The following is an 18,528-nucleotide window of genomic DNA, read 5'->3' as shown; positions in this document are numbered from 1 at the left end:
GTCTAATTGACGCCCAAAGACCCCAAGATATCAAAAATAAGAAATAAATAAGTAAAATACAAAACGGTCAAAGTCTCTGAAACTTTCAGAGAAGATAGAACTATTCGAGAGCTACAGCCCAGTATATAATTGTTGCCCGGTGCAAGGGCTCCTTGGGGGTCTAATTGACGCCCAAAGACTCCAAAATATCAAAAATAATGTTTAGAAATAACAAGAAAAATACAAAACGGTCAAAGTCTCTGAAACTTTCAGAGAAGATAGAACTATTCGAGAGCTACAGTCCAGTATATAGTTGTTGCCTGGTGCAGGGACTCCTTGGGGGGTCTTATTGACGCCCAAAGACTCCAAAATATCAAAAATAATGTTTAGAAATAACAAGAAAAATACAAAACGGTCAAAGTCTCTGAAACTTTCAGAGAAGATAGAACTATTCGAGAGCTACAGCCCAGTATATAGTTGTTGCCCAGTGCAAGGGCTCCTTGGGGGTTTAATTGACCCCAAAACCCCAAAATAACAAAAATATTATAAATAAATTCATAAATAAAATACAAAACGGTCAAAGTCTCTGAAATTTTCAGAGAAGATACATCTATTCAAGAGCTACAGTCCAGTATATAGTTGTTGCCCGGTGCAAGGGCTCCTTGGGGTCTAATTGACGCCCAAAGACCCCAGAATAATCGTAATTCAGGGGACCGGTGATTTCTGAGACCTGCACCTGAGATCACCTCTGCCAGGATTCGACCTCGATTGAAACTCGATATCGACATTGCACATTTTGAAAGCGCGGCAGCGCGGGAATCTGAGACACTATCAACACATCAATATCAATATCAAGATGGCGTACTCAACTATCGCGACAAGCAAAAACCTCCCCTAATTTCAAACATAAACAGCCCCAGAAAGAACCCAGAAATCAGTATTTCAATATTCGATAAGTAATCGTAACATTAGGGATATCATGACGAAAAATATTTCATCTTAGATATTGTGGGTAATCATATTTCAGAGGTGAGTCTAGGTGCACATGGTGAAAATCAGTCAAGCAAGACAAGTTGAAAAACTGAAAGGGCCCATAATTTACTGACAAGGGTGGATCTAGGAATGTAGGGTATAAGTGCAGATCCAAAGCACCTCTCGTGATTGACGCAATCTGCTGAATGACAGAATCCAGGCTAAAATCTTTCTATTCTCTCTAGTGAAGATATCTTAAAATTAACCAATGGCAATGTGAATTGCTGATGACATTTTGAATCTGAAACAATGATATTTAATGTAATTGATTGAACCGTTTATGCGGAGAGGTGCGGATCACCGAATTTAGAATATGGGGCCCAAAACCTCAAGGGCTGACAGTCATCTGACTCTGATATTTCTTGACCATGGGTTTGGCTATGTTGTGGGCCTAATATGTTCATAAATGATATTCAGTGAATTAGTTTTACCTGGTTTTATGGATTTATTCTGTTTTTATTCAGTATCAATTTTTAAATACTTTCTGCTTTCATTTGTAGATGTGTTCAACCGTTTTATAAAGAATTGACATCAGAAACAGTGAAAACTGTGTAAGTTTATTTCATCTTGAATGTTTTCATCAGTTTCAGAAACAGATAATATTCATCTATTCATCTATCTTCATTACTATCTTTTATGTTTGATGTTGAACTCTGGAAGCAAAACCTAAACGGTAGATAGAAAGCCCTGGACTAAATGAACTACAGATTGGAGCGAACAATTTAATTTGTAAGTTTGAATTTTGAATTTGATAATCCTGCAGTTATCTAAGGAAAGAAAACATTCGTTGATTTGTCTACCATAGGTATCTCTACAATGGGAACTTGGATTCAGTACAGGACAACAAGGAATCAGTGTGTTACAAATAAGACTTTCTTGGAATCGGCGTTGGACAACCGGAATCTGTGCTTTACAGTAATACCGGTACTTAATTGGATTCAATACAGTACAAGGAATCAGCACTTAACATGACTTAATTGGATTAAATACAGGACAAGGTAACATTGCTTTACAATCAGACTTCCTTGGATTCTGCACAGGACATCAGGAATCACTGTTTTACAATATGACTCATGGATTCTGCACAGGACATCCGAAATCACTGTTTTACAATAAGACTGTCATGGATTCTGCACAGGACATCAGGATTCACTGAATAGAAATTTAAGATAAGTTACATTTATCTCTTATTTATCGGTTGTTGATTTGATTATAAGGGACCAGTTTTATAGTCTTTGTTATGAAACCATGTTTTGAAATGGAATCTGTGTTTTACATTTTTTTATTGAATCCATTCAATTGTCTTTTATATCGGTGGTGTATATTTGGTAAGGATTGATCAAATTAAATGTTATTTTCAATATGAAACTGGTCCCTGATGTCAATAACACAACTGTTATCAATCAGTCACGTTCCTTCGCCACAATTGGATGTCTTTACAATTTCTCTACATTATACTGCTGTAGATTTCGGACTGATTGAACAGTTGTTACAGATACATGTAAACATTGTGTGCAGATACAGGAGACAGATTACTGCATTACTTCATCCTGTGATTGAACAGTGATTTGTTCTCTCATCTTCACTATTCCCATCCATCTAACTAAAACATCGTAACACCTCAACTCATCTAACCGCAGGGTTCGGGGCGGGTGGGTAGGGTTGGGGGGAGGCAGGGGTAGAGGGAGGGTGGGAGGGATGGGGTCTGGGAGGGCGGGAGGGAAGGGGTCTGGGAGGGCGGGAGGGATGGGGCCTGGGAGGGTGGGAGGGATGGGGTCTGGGAGGGCGGGAGGGAAGGGGTCTGGGAGGGCGGGAGGGCGGGAGGGATGGGGTCTGGGAGGGTGGGGATCAGGGATGGGGTCTGGGAGGATGAGTGGTGGTAGGACTTTGGAGGGAGGGGTGAAGGGTTTAGGTCGGTGGGGATTTAGGGTCAGGTACAGTCGTTATAGTTATTTTTAGTCATTTCAGAAAATGTGTCCCATTTTTTATTGTATTCTAATAACCAAAAGAATTAGTATAAAACACCTTTACTGTTAGGCATCGTCACACAGGACTTGAACATGTAATTTAAAGTCACTTTGCTTATGACAAGCTGGTTAAACAGACTAGTTCTATTAGTTTTGCTGGTCCATAGCGCGATTGCCTCCTACGAGACCCGGTTTCGATCCCCGGTTAGAGCGCGTAATTTCACTGTCGCTTCTCTTAAAATCATTAAGAGATAATTGCCCCTGATTTTTGAATGGGAACTTTTCAATTTTCTAGGGCTGTTATTCAAGTTGGCCACGAATGATTAATAATTTACTTTAATGATTTTTGAAATTGCTCCCTGATTGCGGTTGAAATATAGCTTAATGAGCAATTCAATTTATCGACAATTATTTATGTAATAACTGCGGTATATGCTCCTTCTTATATGCTCCTTCGAAATACTGACTGTAGAAGGAGGACTGCAGCCTAAGGACTTAGAAGATTGTTGTCGAAGTGCTGTCCACGTTCAGTGGCAGATCCGGGAGGGGTTGTGGGGGGCGTGTTCCCTTTTTTTGACCGAATGATCTTAGAATTTTCCCCCCAAGACTTGAAATTGTGAGTGTATTGCATTCCTAATTTCAACCAGGAAAGTGCTTAGAATGCAACCACATTCATCTCATTTTTCAATATTCCGTAAGGGGGATGCCCAGACCCCCCCAGACAGAAATGTGATTTTATGTCGAGTTATTATCGCGACATAAATCCAATTTTATCATTGTAGTCAATTTTTTTATGTCGAGATAATAGGCGCGTTCTTTTTTAAGTTTTAAATGCTTTTATTACCGTTGATGTAATTAGTTTAAGTTTAAGTTTAAGTTTTTTCCTCCCTATACCATGGAAAAGTTTGGAGCGTAACAAATATTCGTATTTGTATGTCGCGATCATCATCCGTTTTAATTCCGTGTTTTGAATCACGTTTAAACGACACTGAGTTTCAGCTCGATAGAATAAGATCGAATTCGCAAAAATGTCTAAACCTGACAGAGGATCAAATTTGTCTAATGTCTTGCTCTACTTGGAATCTGGAAGCAAGATTTCATCCAGGCCCAGTTAGCTATTTAGCAGATGGCGACATCTTGTGGGCCCGGTGACAGGCGATATTATCAACGCGTGTCAAACACCGTGTGAAGGCTCACCAAAATTTGGTCCGGTCCAAATCTAGACCGGTACAGACCCATTTAGACCGGTCTAACTAGTTGTCGTGTGAACGTGGCTAATAACTCAACATAGAGTCAGAAAAACGTTTTACTGATCGTAAATGATTTTTATGCTGAGATATAAGTCGACATAAAATCAGCGGAACCCTTTATTAATCTTTAATAAATATATGTGGAGATAATAACTCGACATTAAATTCAGCTAAACTTTTTATTAATCATAAATGAATTAATAATAATAACTCGACATAATATGTTGAGATATATTTCAACTGAATATAGAATTTTTATTTCTCGTAAATGATATGCCCAGGACGCTTCGGGTAGTAATCACTTAAATCAATTTTCAGATTCTCTTCATTTGCCTTCAGCAATACGCGGCACAGATATAATTTTTTGCAGATAGATGAATATACATAGGAGTTAGTTATCCTAGTGTTTTCACAAAGAGGGGACACATTTTCTGAAATAAACTGTTCAATTTGTAGGTGGAACGACTGTACGATTTATAGGTGGAACAATGATGACACGGATTGACAAAGACAGAGTGACTATTGCTCTATCATACATCCAGCAACTTTCACATTAATGAATAGATTTCATTGACATCAGTATATTTCAAGCTGAGACTTCTTGTTTTCTCAACAGAAAAAAAGGCCCTGTGAACTAATTATACCAGGAATATCAGGAACTTATATCAGGAAATATTTTTGAGCCTTATCAAGTTTTACCTTGAGTTTTCACAGCCCCTTCCCACTACTTTGAGTGAGTAGTTCACTTGATAAAGCGCATTTATACATCTTAGTTACGGATCTAAGAATATAACCGCAAAGCTGATAACGGGTTTCTGCCTTTCTGGATTAAATGTCGTACTAAGAGGCGTACAAAGGTTTAGTCAATATCAGTTCATAAGAATGAACGGCTCTTCTAAGGAGCGCCACCTAGGGGTCCACTCACATACTGGAAGCACATTTATACATCTTAGTTATGGATCTAAGATTATTTCTGTGATGGGAATTATTTAAGATCTTAGTGAGTTATTTGTATGAAATGCGTCAATTAATTAATTATGTTTTACTGTTTTTTCCTCCATGTACCATAGAAATGGTTAGAGTGTAATTAATATTCGTATTCATTGATTAAAATGCAATCCAATGAATATTTATTGCTTCCAATTTTACGAGCGGGCTTCGAACCCATGAGACTTATGTGTGAAATATGTACCTTACGAAAAATATGATTCCGATAAAATCATCAGGATCCTTAAGTGCAAATGCTGCGGCTATATTCCGATGAATCACCGTCATAAAAGCGCTGTCGAGCCGTAAACCTTTATCGTAAAGATTTAACGCTCCCATGTTGAAGAAAAAATCGGTCTCAGATTGAAAGTATTCAAATTTATACAGTTCATTAAATTTGCTTGTCCACAACCCCGCGCTGGTATCTATGGAAGCGCTAAAGGGGCATGCTAGTTGCTAGTTGTCAGTTGCTAGTTGCTAGTTGTAAATTGCCAATTGCTAGTTGTCAAATGTTTGTCGTCAAATGTTCATTGCCAGTGGAGCATTTTTTCAATAGCGCCACCTCAATATGTATTTTTTTACTGCACATCAAACATCACATTGACAGTTCAATGGTGATGGTGCGTCATGTCAGGGATAGTCCTACAGTTAGGCTAAAAAGATTTGATTCCGTTTCTAAGCCGCTAATAACGAAATATGAGAGTCCTTTGGTTTATGGTCTTGGTTTGGTGACCTGAGAGTCAAAGTTTGGTTCATGGTCCTGGTTTGGTGACAAAAGAGTAAACGTTTGGTTCAAGGGCCTGGTTTGGTGACCAAAGAGTCAACATTGGTTCATAGTCATGGTTTGGTGACCAAAGAGTAATTGTTTGGTTCATGGCCCTGGTTTGGTGACCAAAGATTAAAAGTTTGGTTCATGCCCCTGGTTTGGTGTCCAAAGATTAAAGTTTGTTTCACGACCCTGGTTTGGTGACCAAAGATTCAAAGTTTGGTTCACAGCCCTGGTTTGGTGACCAAAGATTCAAAGTTTGGTTCACGACCCTGGTTTGGTGACCAAAGATTCAACGTTTAGTTGATGGCCCTGGTTTGGTGACCAAAGAGTCAACGCTTGGTGCATGCCCCTGGTTTGGTGACCAAAGATTCAAAGTTTGGTTCACTGCCCTGGTTTGGTGACCATAGTCAAAGTTTTGTTCACGGCCCTGGTTTGGTGACCTGAGAGTCAATATTTGGTTCACGGCCCTGGTTTGGTAACCAAAGATTCAACGTTTAGTTGATGGCCCTGGTTCGGTGACCAAACAGTCAACGCTTGGTTCACTGCCCTGGTTTGGGGACTAAAGAGTCAACGCTTGGTTCACTGCCCTGGTTTGGTGACCTGAGAGTCAACATTTGGTTCACGGCCCTGGTTTGGTGACCAATGATTCAATGTTTGGTTCACGGCCCTGGTTTGGTGACCAATGATTCAATGTTTGGTTCACGCCCCTGGTTTGGTGACCTGTGAGTCATTTAGGTGGGCGCAGAAATGAGGAATCATCGCATAGAAATGCACAATTGCATATATTGCACTGAATTATTTTTTTAAACTTGGCCCGAATCAGCCACCATAATTTTATCTTGGGGGTTGAATTAGTGTTTTATTCAAAGCGCGATGAGTCTTTTTTAGAAAATAGCGCTGTATAAAAGTATATTCTATTATTATAATTATGCTGATTATTATTTTCATTATTACCCAATTATTAAGTCATTAGTCCAGGTACCCGACCCAAGGGTACTTTTCTGGAACAATGGCGATAGATAAATTTCACCATTTTCTTCATTTTTACATACTTGGAATGCCCCCGCTGCTGCGGCCTCGCCACAGGTACGCGCATCAGTCCGCTCAGTCAGTAGTGCTCTTGACCTGGTCTGGTCCAGGAATCATCCAAAAGTAATCATCATAAATATATTTTTAGTTGAATAAGATACCCTTGGCTTCTTTCGATCTTATATACTTTGGTTTTATACCATCCTCCTCAGGCAGGGATTCGAACCTGATACCATCGCTATACTCAGCCAGACGGGGTGCGCAGGTAGGCCTACATGCGCAGCTTTGCCTAACAACACAAATTTGTGGCACCAATCAGATTGCTGGTTATATAATCGCTGAGGTAAATGTCACGTAAGAACAATAAATGGGAAAACCCGGGCCAAAATGAAATGCCATCAGGTTCGAATCCCTGCCGGGGAGGATGGTTTTATGCTGGGTATCATCTTTTTGATAATCATATAACAGAAATATACACTGAGGTGGCGCTAGCAGACGAACAAGCAATTATCAATAGGCAAACTAGCAATGGCATATGGCAATTAGCAACTAACAACTACCCACGATTCCATATGAATCAGCGGCAGTGATTCATCGGCAGCACCAATTGAATGCTACAGACTACGATTCGGATTTCAATACGGATTTTAATTCAATACGGATTTTATCGCTTCCAAGTTGTTCAAGATTGCGGAATCATTAAATGCAGAAAACCCGTTATTGCTAGTTGTTCAAGATCGCCGAATCATTAAAGCAGAAAACCCGTTATCGCTGCTTTGCAGCCATATTTCTCGTTCCTGAAGATGAATATTAGAATTAAGTTGAAACGTAGAATAAACTGCGCAAATCCGAGGAAACATATTTTTATTTGTGACAGTTAGATTATTTTGCCATTTTTCACGATCATATCAGTTTATTTGAAAGTTATTTCATCCTCTGCAGTGTAAGTACGGTATTTTAAATTTTATCAATGCAAACCAAATTTATTCTAATGTTATCAAACCAGGGCCGTGGACCAAACTTTGACTCGCTGGTCACCAAAACAGGGCAGTGAACCAAAATTTGACTTTCTGGTTACCAAACCAGGGCCGTGAACCAAAATTTGACTTTTTGGTCAACAAACCAGGGCCGTGAACAAAACTATGACTCTTAAGTCACCAAACCAGGGCTGGGAACGAAACTATGACTCTTAGGTCACTGAAACAGGGCTGTGAACCAAACGTTAAATCTTTGGTCACCAAACCAGGGCTGTGAACCAAACTTTGACTCTTAGGTCGCCATAACAGAACCATGGACCAAATGTTGACTCTGGTCACCAAACCAGGGCCATGAACCAAACTGACTATTAGATCACCAAAACAGAACAATGGACCAAACTTTGACTCTTTGGTCACCAAACCAGAGCCAGGAACCAAACTTTGAATCTTAGGTCACCAAACTAGGGCTGTAAACCGAATGGACACTTTGGTCACCAAACCAGGGCTGGGAACCAAACTTTGAATATTTGGTCACCAAACCAGGGCCATGAACCTAACTTTGATTCTTTGGTCACCAAACCAGGGCTGTGAACCACACTGACTCTTAGGTCACCAAACCAGGGCCGTGAACCAAACTTTTAAGCCTCGGTCACCTAACCAGGGCCGTGAACCAAACATTGACTCTTTTCTCACCAAACCAGAGCAGTGAACCAAACTTGGACTTCTAGGTCACTGAAACAGATCCATGGACCAAACTTAGGCTCTATGGTCAACAAACCGGGCCATGACCAAACTTTGACTCTCAGGTCACCAAACCAGGGCCGCGAACCAAATATTTTGCTCTTAGGTCACTAAACCAGGGCCGTGAACCAAGCTTTGAATCTTTGGTCACCAAACCAGGGCCATGAATGAAATGTCGAAAGCTATGAAAGTCTATAAGAACACAATTCATTTCTGTTGTCTTCACGAATCTATTTGAGGATGAAATGATTTATGTGGAACAAATGACGTTCTTAATGTAAGAGTCATCTGTATACAATATTGTATATCAGTGCTGCTGCTACTACTGGTTTTATTGGCAGCTTTGAGGGTTTCTCTGAATTAACAAACATGTTATTGCTGCTTATCTCTAAAGACATATAAATTTGACATATAAATTTGACATATAAATATGATCCTAATGAACCCAGTTGGAACTAGTGAGTGCCAGTGAGAAGACATATGGTACAATAAGAAATGCCAATATTAAGAAAAGGCCATATGAAAAGAAAATATGGAGCAAATGTAAAACAGTATAAATTGCTGGCCTAGATGGCGGGCAGAGGTCTATTCCTACCTCGACTCAAAAGCACAGAGAAGAATATGAGTGGGGTCCGAGAGCAATTCGAAGGTTTAGTGTCCTGCACGCTTAGAGGGTGGGCAGGGGTCTATTCCTACCTCGACTCAAAAAAAATTATGTGTGCTGAAACAAAAAAGAGTGAAAAAGTAAAAAGGAAAAATGGCAAATGATGAAATATAGTTTTATTCGTTCCGCTGGGTTCAAGTGTAACTTAAAAAGATAATGAAACAGATTATTTATGATCTATTTTGTAACATATAGACATAGGCAGTCTATAAACATCGATTAATTAACCTTATGAAAAGGACTCCATAAAACAACTTGCTCATATCATTGACATATAAACTAGACATATAATCTAGTTTATACGTCCATGCTCATATAAAGCCTCTAGCAGTAGTAGTAGTAGTAGAGAGATACAAATGTCTAATATGACTATCAACTGTCATTGGTCCACAAATTGGTTTCATAATGAGAATGATGAATTCGTGAAGCAACATGAATAGCCTTGTTAGTTTTTGATCTATCCGAATCGGCCATCATTTGATCTATCCGAATCGGCCATCATTCTTGTCCTTATAGTTTGTGTTTGCCCTCCACACAACATTGTGAGTGTAGAGGTTTTGTCTGGTTCTGGTGAACCCTCCATACCTCCCTCCCTTACAACAATGCTAGTTTAGTTTCTAAGGTTTGGTTTGATGATATAAATAAAGACCACTACAACTCACTCTATTTGATAAATGTAATCCATTTACAACAACATTCCGTGAAACTTAAATTGATTTGGACATTCCCCAACATAATACCAGTGTATAGTCATATACTTACTTATTGGACGGCTGAGAAAAAATTATAATTTGAATAAATACCTGATAAGAGTCAAAGTTCACGGCCCTTGTTTGGTGACCAATGGATAAAGGAATCATCTATAGAAATGAGGCCTTGTAATTTTCGACACTGTGATAAGTTTGTGAACTTGGTATTTGATCATTTGAATTCCTTCATCTCTGAGCCTTGTGAATGATGCAATCGTAGTATTTGTATTTATATTTGTTAAGTAAATTGATATGGTCGTGAAAAATGGCTAATCCTTTTTGAGGTATTGTACAGATGAGCGATGTCATAGGAAGAGACAAAAGAGCTAAGGGGGGCATTGAGGGAGGGCTTGGTGGGAGGGCTTGGTGGGTGGGCATTGAGGGAGGGCTTGGTGGGTGGGCATTGAGGGAGGACTTGGCGGGTGGGCATTGAGGGAGGGCTTGGCGGGTGGACATTGAGGGAGGGCTTGGCGGGAGGGATGGGGTCTGGGAGGGCGGGAGGGAAGGGGTATGGGAGGGCGGGAGGGAAGGGGTCTGGGAGGGCGGGAGGGAAGGTCTGGGAGGGTTGGGACGGGAGGTTAGATGAGTTGAAGTGTTACGATGTTTTAGTTAGACAGATGGGAATTGTGAAGATGAGAGAACAAATCACTGTTCAATCACAGGATGATAATGCAGCGATCTGTACTCTGTATCTGCTCGCGATGTTTCATATATCTCTAACTGTTCAATCAGTCCGAATTCTACAGCAAAATTGTGAACACGTTTGATTGTGCTGAAGGAACATTGACAGTTGTTGTTAACTGTTATTGACACCAGCGAACAGTTTCTGATTGATTGAAAACCTTGAGATGTTACTGATTATTGTTCTTTTTTCTTTTCAGAATGAAAAAAACGCAATAGAATCTACTATCTAAAAGTTAAGTTCAAAGCTAATGATGAATTTCTCTACAAAATTCTCAGGAGTCTCTGTCAAATTGTGCTGTTTTACTTTCATTTCAGAAACACACAGCACTAGCAATTTGGAAATATATCATCAGTATTATCTGTTTATTTTTCGTCACAGCAGTTTGAGGTGAGTATTCATTCATTTCAAATCGAAGTTGAAATTATCGACGTCTTATGTATTTCCGTCGAGTACTGTACCCTTTCCTATGGTTTTTGCCAATATTTTCTAAATTTGGATTGATCGCCAATGGTTTTTCTATACGACCCGGCCCTGCGGTATTGCATTTAGCCACCGGCGAAATCCGCCATCTTTTTTCTTGGCGTTCTCGCAGTAGAACGCGTTGGATTTTTTCGCCGTAAAAATCTGGGAATTAGGATATTAGGGAGTTTTCACTCTCATAACGGTGAGTCCGTTCGGTTTGGGGGTTATCCCTGGTTTCTATTTTTCCGTAAGAATTTTATTTACAAATATAATTTGATTGAATTGAATTGTTTTGATTTGTAACAGGAAATCCGGTCAAATATGTGCAAGGAGCAATCCTTGCAAGATTTGTGACGTGTGGTCCGAGGACCTTTGGCTTCGGGCCGATAAGGCTCTTAAACTAAGAGATCGTCGTCGAGTTAGCAGGGATTCGTCGACGTGCCAACCGACGTTTCTAATCCTGTTTTTTATCGTAAAGCGGAGCGGTTGCTGGTCGTTCAGGTACGATCGGCTTCCCAACTCCGTTCACCGGGGAGGAACGCTGGTTCACTGGCACCGGTCTCCGGTCATTCACCGGTCTCTGGTCGTTCACCGGTTCGGCCGGTTCGACTACATGTTCGTAACCGAGCGCGCGCCTCGGTAGTCGCGAACGGCCCGGTACCGGTCCGGTCCGGGTCGGGCATCGGTCCGGTTCGGGCACCGGTCTGGTCCAGACGTCGTCTGGTTCAAAACATCCGGTACGTTCATCGTCTGATTCTGATCGTCGCTCCGGGGATAGAGCTCGCTCTCCCACTAGATTTAGACGCCGTGAGCGTAATAAACGAGCAAGATCTCCTTCTCGCAGATCAAGGTTTGATTGCGAGAGGGACTACGATCGTTATTGTCGGAAGTTTCGCTGTCGGTCCTCTCATCGTTCGTCGACGTCGGTTAGCGATGAAAGCGATTCTTCTAGTAGGTCGCGATCCCGTTCGAGGGACCGTCACCGAAGTCGGCATGATCGTCGGGATACTGGAAAATACCTGACTCAGAAGGATTTCCATGTATTTGAGGAGAAAATTTTAAACTTGTTATCTTCGTCGCAACAAGTCGCTGCAACCTCTACAACAGGTAAGCCTATTCCTGATTGTCCGGTTAGAAGTTCGCCAGCCCACTCAGTTCGTCGGAATTCTGACTCTGAATTCTTGGATGCTGCGGTAGGGTCTGATTTCAATGAGGATCCGGTCCCAGAAGCGGCAATTCCTTCTGGGGTCGTTCCTGTCGCGAGCAATTGTGGGTTGCCCCAGATGATAGGGGCTTCCCTGGCTCGCAATGTATCTCTGTCCCGTTCAGTTTTATCCGAACCAGCGGGGGACATGCCATTTAGAGCGATGATAAGTGAGTTCTTTGTCAAGCACGGGGCAACTCGCGCTAAGCCCACAGCAGCTCCTCTGGTCGGTGAGTCAATGGAAGCTTATCGCCCTCCGGACTCCGATCTTAACGTTTTACGGGAATCGTCAGCGGTTTCGAGAGAATGGGCTCGATTGGATACGCAATTATGGGGTGAATGTCGGCCTGGAACATTTTCATTTCCCCCTCCAGAACGGGGTATGAAATCTGGGAAATATTTTAGTTCAACCGATCCACCTATAGGCGCATTTCGCTCGGCGTATTACGCAACTCTAGGTGCTGTGGATCACAGTCATAACTGCCTGGATGCTGATTATACTTTGATCAGCCTGGATACTGTTACAGCACAGTCGGTTATTCGTTTGCCTAAGTCCGGTTTGGTGGCCATGACGTCAATCCTGGACAACCTCACCAGGGTTGGTTCGTTTCAAGATATGGCACTTAAGGTGTTGACGGGTGAGCTTCGCGAGACTCACGCCGCCGTTCATGCAGGCTCCGACCCAGAGTCAGTTGCCCTAAAACTGGAGGGAATGGACCGGATTATCCAATCTTTGGCTCGGTCTGTTTCGCATGTAATTCCGTTGTCGGTTCGGGGTCAGGCTAATCTTGTGTTAGCCTCCCGTCAGTCAGTGATGGACTCCAGTTCCAAAACTCGTCTACCGGATATGATGTCCAATGCTTTGCTGAGAGCCCCATTGGGGACGTCTTCACGTCTCTTCTCCGGTTGGTGCGCTCCGGTTTCCGCAGAGCTGAGGAAGATTCGGGAGGTTCAGGCCAAGTCCAACCCTCGAACTCCGTGGAAAAAGCGTTCTGGTCTGACGCCGGCGGCGCAAGGTTCGGCACGGACGCAAACAGGACCATCTCGAACTTCAGCGCTTTCTCAGGCGGCTTCGGATGCCGGTTGGAGAACTAGCGCGCAACTTCAACAATCGTGTCAAGCCTCGTCCGGTCGTAACAGTTCCGGTTCCTATCGAGGCAAGGGGAAGGCTCCAAAAAGGGGCTCTTCCTTTCGGAAAAACTCGAAATGAATTCTTGGGACCAGTGGGAGGTTGTCTGCAGCAGGCAGCAACCCACTGGTCCGACCTCTTTGGAGACGGTTGGCCCTCCCGGGTCGTCTCTCGTGGCTACTGTCTCCGTTTCCTAAGGCGACCGCGCCTGATGAGGTCACCTCCCGACATGCGGCCAAAACCAGGTCAGGAGGCCTTAATCTCTCCGGCTCTCAAGGAATTGGCCGAGAAGGGAGCGATAGAACCAGTTTGCAACGAAACTTCTCCCAGCTGGTTTTCTCGAATATTCATGGTACCAAAGGCCACAGGGGGTCAACGGACAGTGATAGATCTGTCATCCCTCAATCGGCACCTAGACATTCCAAGGTTCCGGATGACCAAGCCCAAGGACGTGATTCAAGGGCTCCGTCCGGGTCAATGGGCGGCTTCATTGGACCTGAAAGATGCTTACTTTCAGGTTCCAATTTACCCAAAATCTCGGCGATTTCTCAGGATAAAGTGGAAAGGCCGCCAGTTCCAATTCAGGTCTCTTCCATTTGGCCTCAGTACGGCCCCGTGGGTTTTCACCAAGTTGGTCAAGTCAGTTCAGAAGGTACTTCAGTCAAGGGGTGTTCGACTGTTCGTTTACCTCGACGACTGGTTAATAGTCGCGAATTCGGCTCAGGAATGTCGGGAGGCAATGACCTCAGTCTTGGACTTAGTCCATCAGCTTGGGTTCCGCGTAAACAGGGAAAAATCTCAGTTGACGCGGCCCAACAGTTCACTTATCTCGGCATGGACTTCGATCTCCGAATCGGCAAAGTCTTTCCGTCTATGGTTCGAGTAGCCAAACTTCAAGAAGCTGTAGCGGGAGTGTCCACAACCCCGAGAACAGCTCGTTACTGGTCACGGCTTCTAGGCTCCATCAGCTCCATGGGTCTGGTAGTGCCCTTAGGCCGCCTCAGAAGCAGGCGCTTGCAACAATATTGGAAGGTCTTCTGGTCTCAGTCGAAGGGCAACTGGGAGGCCTTGATTCCCGTACCTCCAACCGATCTAAGTCCGAATCTTCAGTGGTGGGTGGCAACTACGAATCTTCGGCTCGGGGTGTCACTAGCCCCGTTAGAGGCTCCAGTTCGTGTATTCACGGATGCCAGTCACCAAGGATGGGGGGCACATCTGGAGAACCGAGTCAAAGCCGGGAGATGGTCTCGCTACGAGGCCACCAACCACATAAATTTCCTAGAAATGCTGGCCGTGTGGAAGGCCCTGAAGTTCTTTCACAGGAGGGTGGAGGGCCACCACGTTTGGTTAGCCACGGACAATTCAACAGTGAGGGCTTACCTTCAGAACCAAGGGGGCACTCACTGAGAAACCCTCACAGGTCTGTCGGCCAAAATTCTTCTTTGGTGCCAGACAAAGGGCGTGTCCCTGACTGTGGCATATTTAGCAGGGAAAAGGAACGTGATGGCCGATGCTCTGTCTCGTCGAGGTCAGGCTATTGCGACAGAATGGGTTCTCCACCAAGAAGTAGCCGATCGGGTTCGGGGCATGTTTGGCAATCCGCTGCTGGATCTGTTTGCCACCCGGTTCAATCGGAGGTGTCCTCTGTTTGTGTCCCCGTTTCCAGACGCGGAAGCGTGGGGGGTCGATGCCGTCTCTCTGGACTGGTCGGGGATGCATGCGTATGCGTTCCCGCCCACACCAGTCCTGCCGCGCTTACTGGATCAAATAGAGAGATCAGTCAATTGCAACATAGTTCTGGTAGCACCATGTTGGCCGGCTCAGAAATGGTTCCTACCACTTCTCAACCTACTGTGCGACAACCCCAGGATTCTTCCGAATTTCCCATCGCTTCTGTCTCAGGGGAACTTTCGGCATCATCCAAACAGCCAGTGGTTAAATCTGCTCGCCTGGCCATTGTCCAGCGATCCTTGTCAGCTTCAGGCTTTTCAGAACAGGCTGCCTCCTTTATCGCAGGATCTAAGCGGCAATCAACAAGTACCATTTACGATGCCAAATGGAGTCATTTTGCGGATTGGTGTGCTGCAGGGGAAATTGATCCATGCTCACCCTCTGTAGCTCAATTGGCAGATTTTTTACTGCACCTATTTGTAGTAAAAGGTTTGCAGGTCATAACTATTAAAGGTTACCGCTCCGCGATTTCTCATACATTGCGTGCTTCTGGATGGCCAAATGTAGCAGGGGATCATCGGATATCCCAGCTGGTTGCAGGGTTTTCTATTTCCCGGCCTCGGGTACCAAGGACAGTTCCACCGTGGGATCTGTCTGTAATTTTGAAGAAGTTAATGGAGGCTCCATTTGAACCTCTTTCGGCAGCGTCATTTGCAAATTTGTCAAAAAAGACTGTATTTTTGCTGTTCTTGGCTTGCTCGGCCCGTCGCTCTGAGATTCATGCGCTTTCAGTCCGACAAGGTCATATTGTCTTTGGCCCAGCGAAGGAATTTGTTTCGCTGCGGCCTGCTTTGGAATTTTTGGCAAAGAACCAACGACCAGGCTCGGTTGGGCATCAATGGCGAATTGAAGCCCTAAAACATCGAGTGGAACCGGGCATCCCGGACAGGACTTTATCTCCTGTGCGGGCGTTGTGTTTCTATTTAGATCGCTCTGCTTCACGGAGGGGTTCACGGGAGCGGTTATTTATTCCGCTGCTGGATCACCTAAAGGGTGATATTTCGCGGGACACAGTGGCCCGATGGGTCTCTTCACTGATCAAGGACATTTTATTGAAGGAGAATCTTTCCTCGGAGGGAGTGGTTTCTCATCAAGTGAGGTCTATGTCCACTTCCTGCGCAGCCTTTTCGGGTGCTCCGTTGGAGGAAGTCTGTCGGGCCGCCTTTTGGAATTCTCCATCGACATTCACGTCATTTTATTTACGGGATGTTTCAGGCCAGTTAGGCTCATTAGCTTCACTTGGTCCTGTTGTCATGGCTCAAGGTGTCCGTTCTTTCCGATCGGACCCTTTAGTGTAGAATATTTATGTTGCATTATCAGGATCACAGGGGGTGTATCCTTGTACATAGTTTGGGCTCATATCTGCAAGTATTAATTTCGCAAAATTCTGGGGGGGGCCCTGAGCTGGACGGACTCACTGTGGCCAACCGGTCTTCGCTGTGCTACAGTGCTCCATTCCATGCTTGGGTAAGTGCTCTCTTTTTCCCTCTTACCTTGCGTTTGAGCGGTGGTTTTTCTCTCTACCTTTCCCACCATCCTTGTGCTAGGCTAGTCTAGCAAAAACCATAGGAAAGGGTACAGTACTCGACGGAAATATTACAATTTTTGGAACTAAAATTTGTATTTCCGAGTAGTACTTACCCTTTCCTATGGTGGGAATCCCGCCCACCTGCCCCGCATAGCTGTTTTTTTTTTTTGGTCTGCTATGACGTAAAAAGATGGCGGATTTCGCCGGTGGCTAAATGCAATACCGCAGGGCCGGGTCGTATAGAAAAACCATTGGCGATCAATCCAAATTTAGAAAATATTGGCAAAAACCATAGGAAAGGGTAAGTACTACGCGGAAATACAAATTTTAGTTCCAAAAATTGTAATTTTTCATGCATATTTTCAGCGGACAGAGCAATGGAGGTTTTAGCGCCCAACAGCTGACCTCAAATACCGTTAGTTTAAAAACATTGAGGAAAATGGTGAGATACAGTTTGAAACTGCTCGTATTCAGAACAACTTCATGTAATATATGCTTCTCTACAACATTTGTATTTAAGGAGCCAAGATGAAGCTGAACCATTGCAAATCTGCAAACAGTAAACATGGCATTCTACAATTCAAACACAAGTTAGAAGTGGTGAGTTTTATATTGATTTATTGCAGTAATTTGTGGTGTTATATGTAAGTGATTTTCTCTACATGGTTCCTGCTTGTTTTACAACTGTATGCTTTGATTATCTATGTTATAATTTTTACAGGAAATCATCAGTGCTCTTAACTTTATGACGCTCTTGGAAGTGAAATCCTGCTAGAAATGGAATTAGTCTGCATGGTCAAAATGGTACTAAGCTAATCCGATAGTCGGTGAGTTTTTCAACACTTAACTGTGCTCTAATTTGATAATAACCTGGCAATGTATTATTCTATACAGTGTTATCATGTATCATTCTCGCAAAAGCTTTGCTGCTGCTGCTGCTGCTGCTGCTGCTGCATCCCCTATCAAAATCTCGGGAAATATCGTGGACGATTTGCTACAATAATCAAAAAAGGTAAGAAAAAAAGTAATTTTCAATTCTAATACCGGTAGCAGACATACCTGTGATGTATCTTATTTTTCTTATCAATTTTCTCTGGGCAGAATGAAGTTTACTAGAATTGACAGCTCCTGAAACTTACAGTAAGATGTGGTTCAAATTTCACCTCAAACATATTGCTAGATTCTTCAATCCGAAACAGATCTGATTTCAAAACAACTTAACTGACTATTTCTAACATTAATACATTTGTATTTTAGGAGCCGAAATGAGCGGAACCCCTGACAGAATCTGTGCAACACTAAATGCTAGGAATTCACTGAAGATTTGTTAATGATGGACATTGATTTAGATCCTCAAAACAAGCACTGGTAAATATCTCTGCAGATGCCAGTCTCTATAAAACTTGCCGTTGGACTAAATGTATGAAGTATTTTCCTGTTAAAAAGCTTTGGCTTTTATAACCATCCAGTTCAACTCTATAATGATAAATCTTAACTTCTGAGCTAGAAACAGTCAAGAATTTGAAATTATTGCACTAGAATTAAACACCGTGGAATTACAGATAAGGTGCATTTTCAATCACTTTTTCCTGCTCAAATTATGAAGTCAAGATTATACAACTTTTGTATTTTAGGGGCCAAAATG

The 18,528-nt window shown here is 43.0% G+C and overlaps 1 long non-coding RNA gene across 1 annotated transcript; it reads left to right on the top strand.

Moving 5' to 3' along the window:
- The first annotated feature begins 11,112 nt into the window (after positions 1–11,112).
- On the top strand, positions 11,113–17,636 carry LOC141915329 (uncharacterized). The gene is made up of 4 exons (XR_012620942.1): positions 11,113–11,216; positions 17,250–17,325; positions 17,404–17,483; positions 17,605–17,636. It is a non-coding gene; the product is annotated as an uncharacterized LOC141915329 (long non-coding RNA).
- The last annotated feature ends 892 nt before the right edge of the window (positions 17,637–18,528 follow it).

The sequence above is a fragment of the Tubulanus polymorphus genome, chromosome 1 (genome assembly GCF_964204645.1).
Source record: "Tubulanus polymorphus chromosome 1, tnTubPoly1.2, whole genome shotgun sequence".
In the NCBI taxonomy this organism is placed as follows: Eukaryota; Metazoa; Nemertea; class Palaeonemertea; order Tubulaniformes; family Tubulanidae; genus Tubulanus; species Tubulanus polymorphus.
Note: the sequence above shows the minus strand (reverse complement) of the source record. Positions and strands in the feature narration are given on the sequence as shown.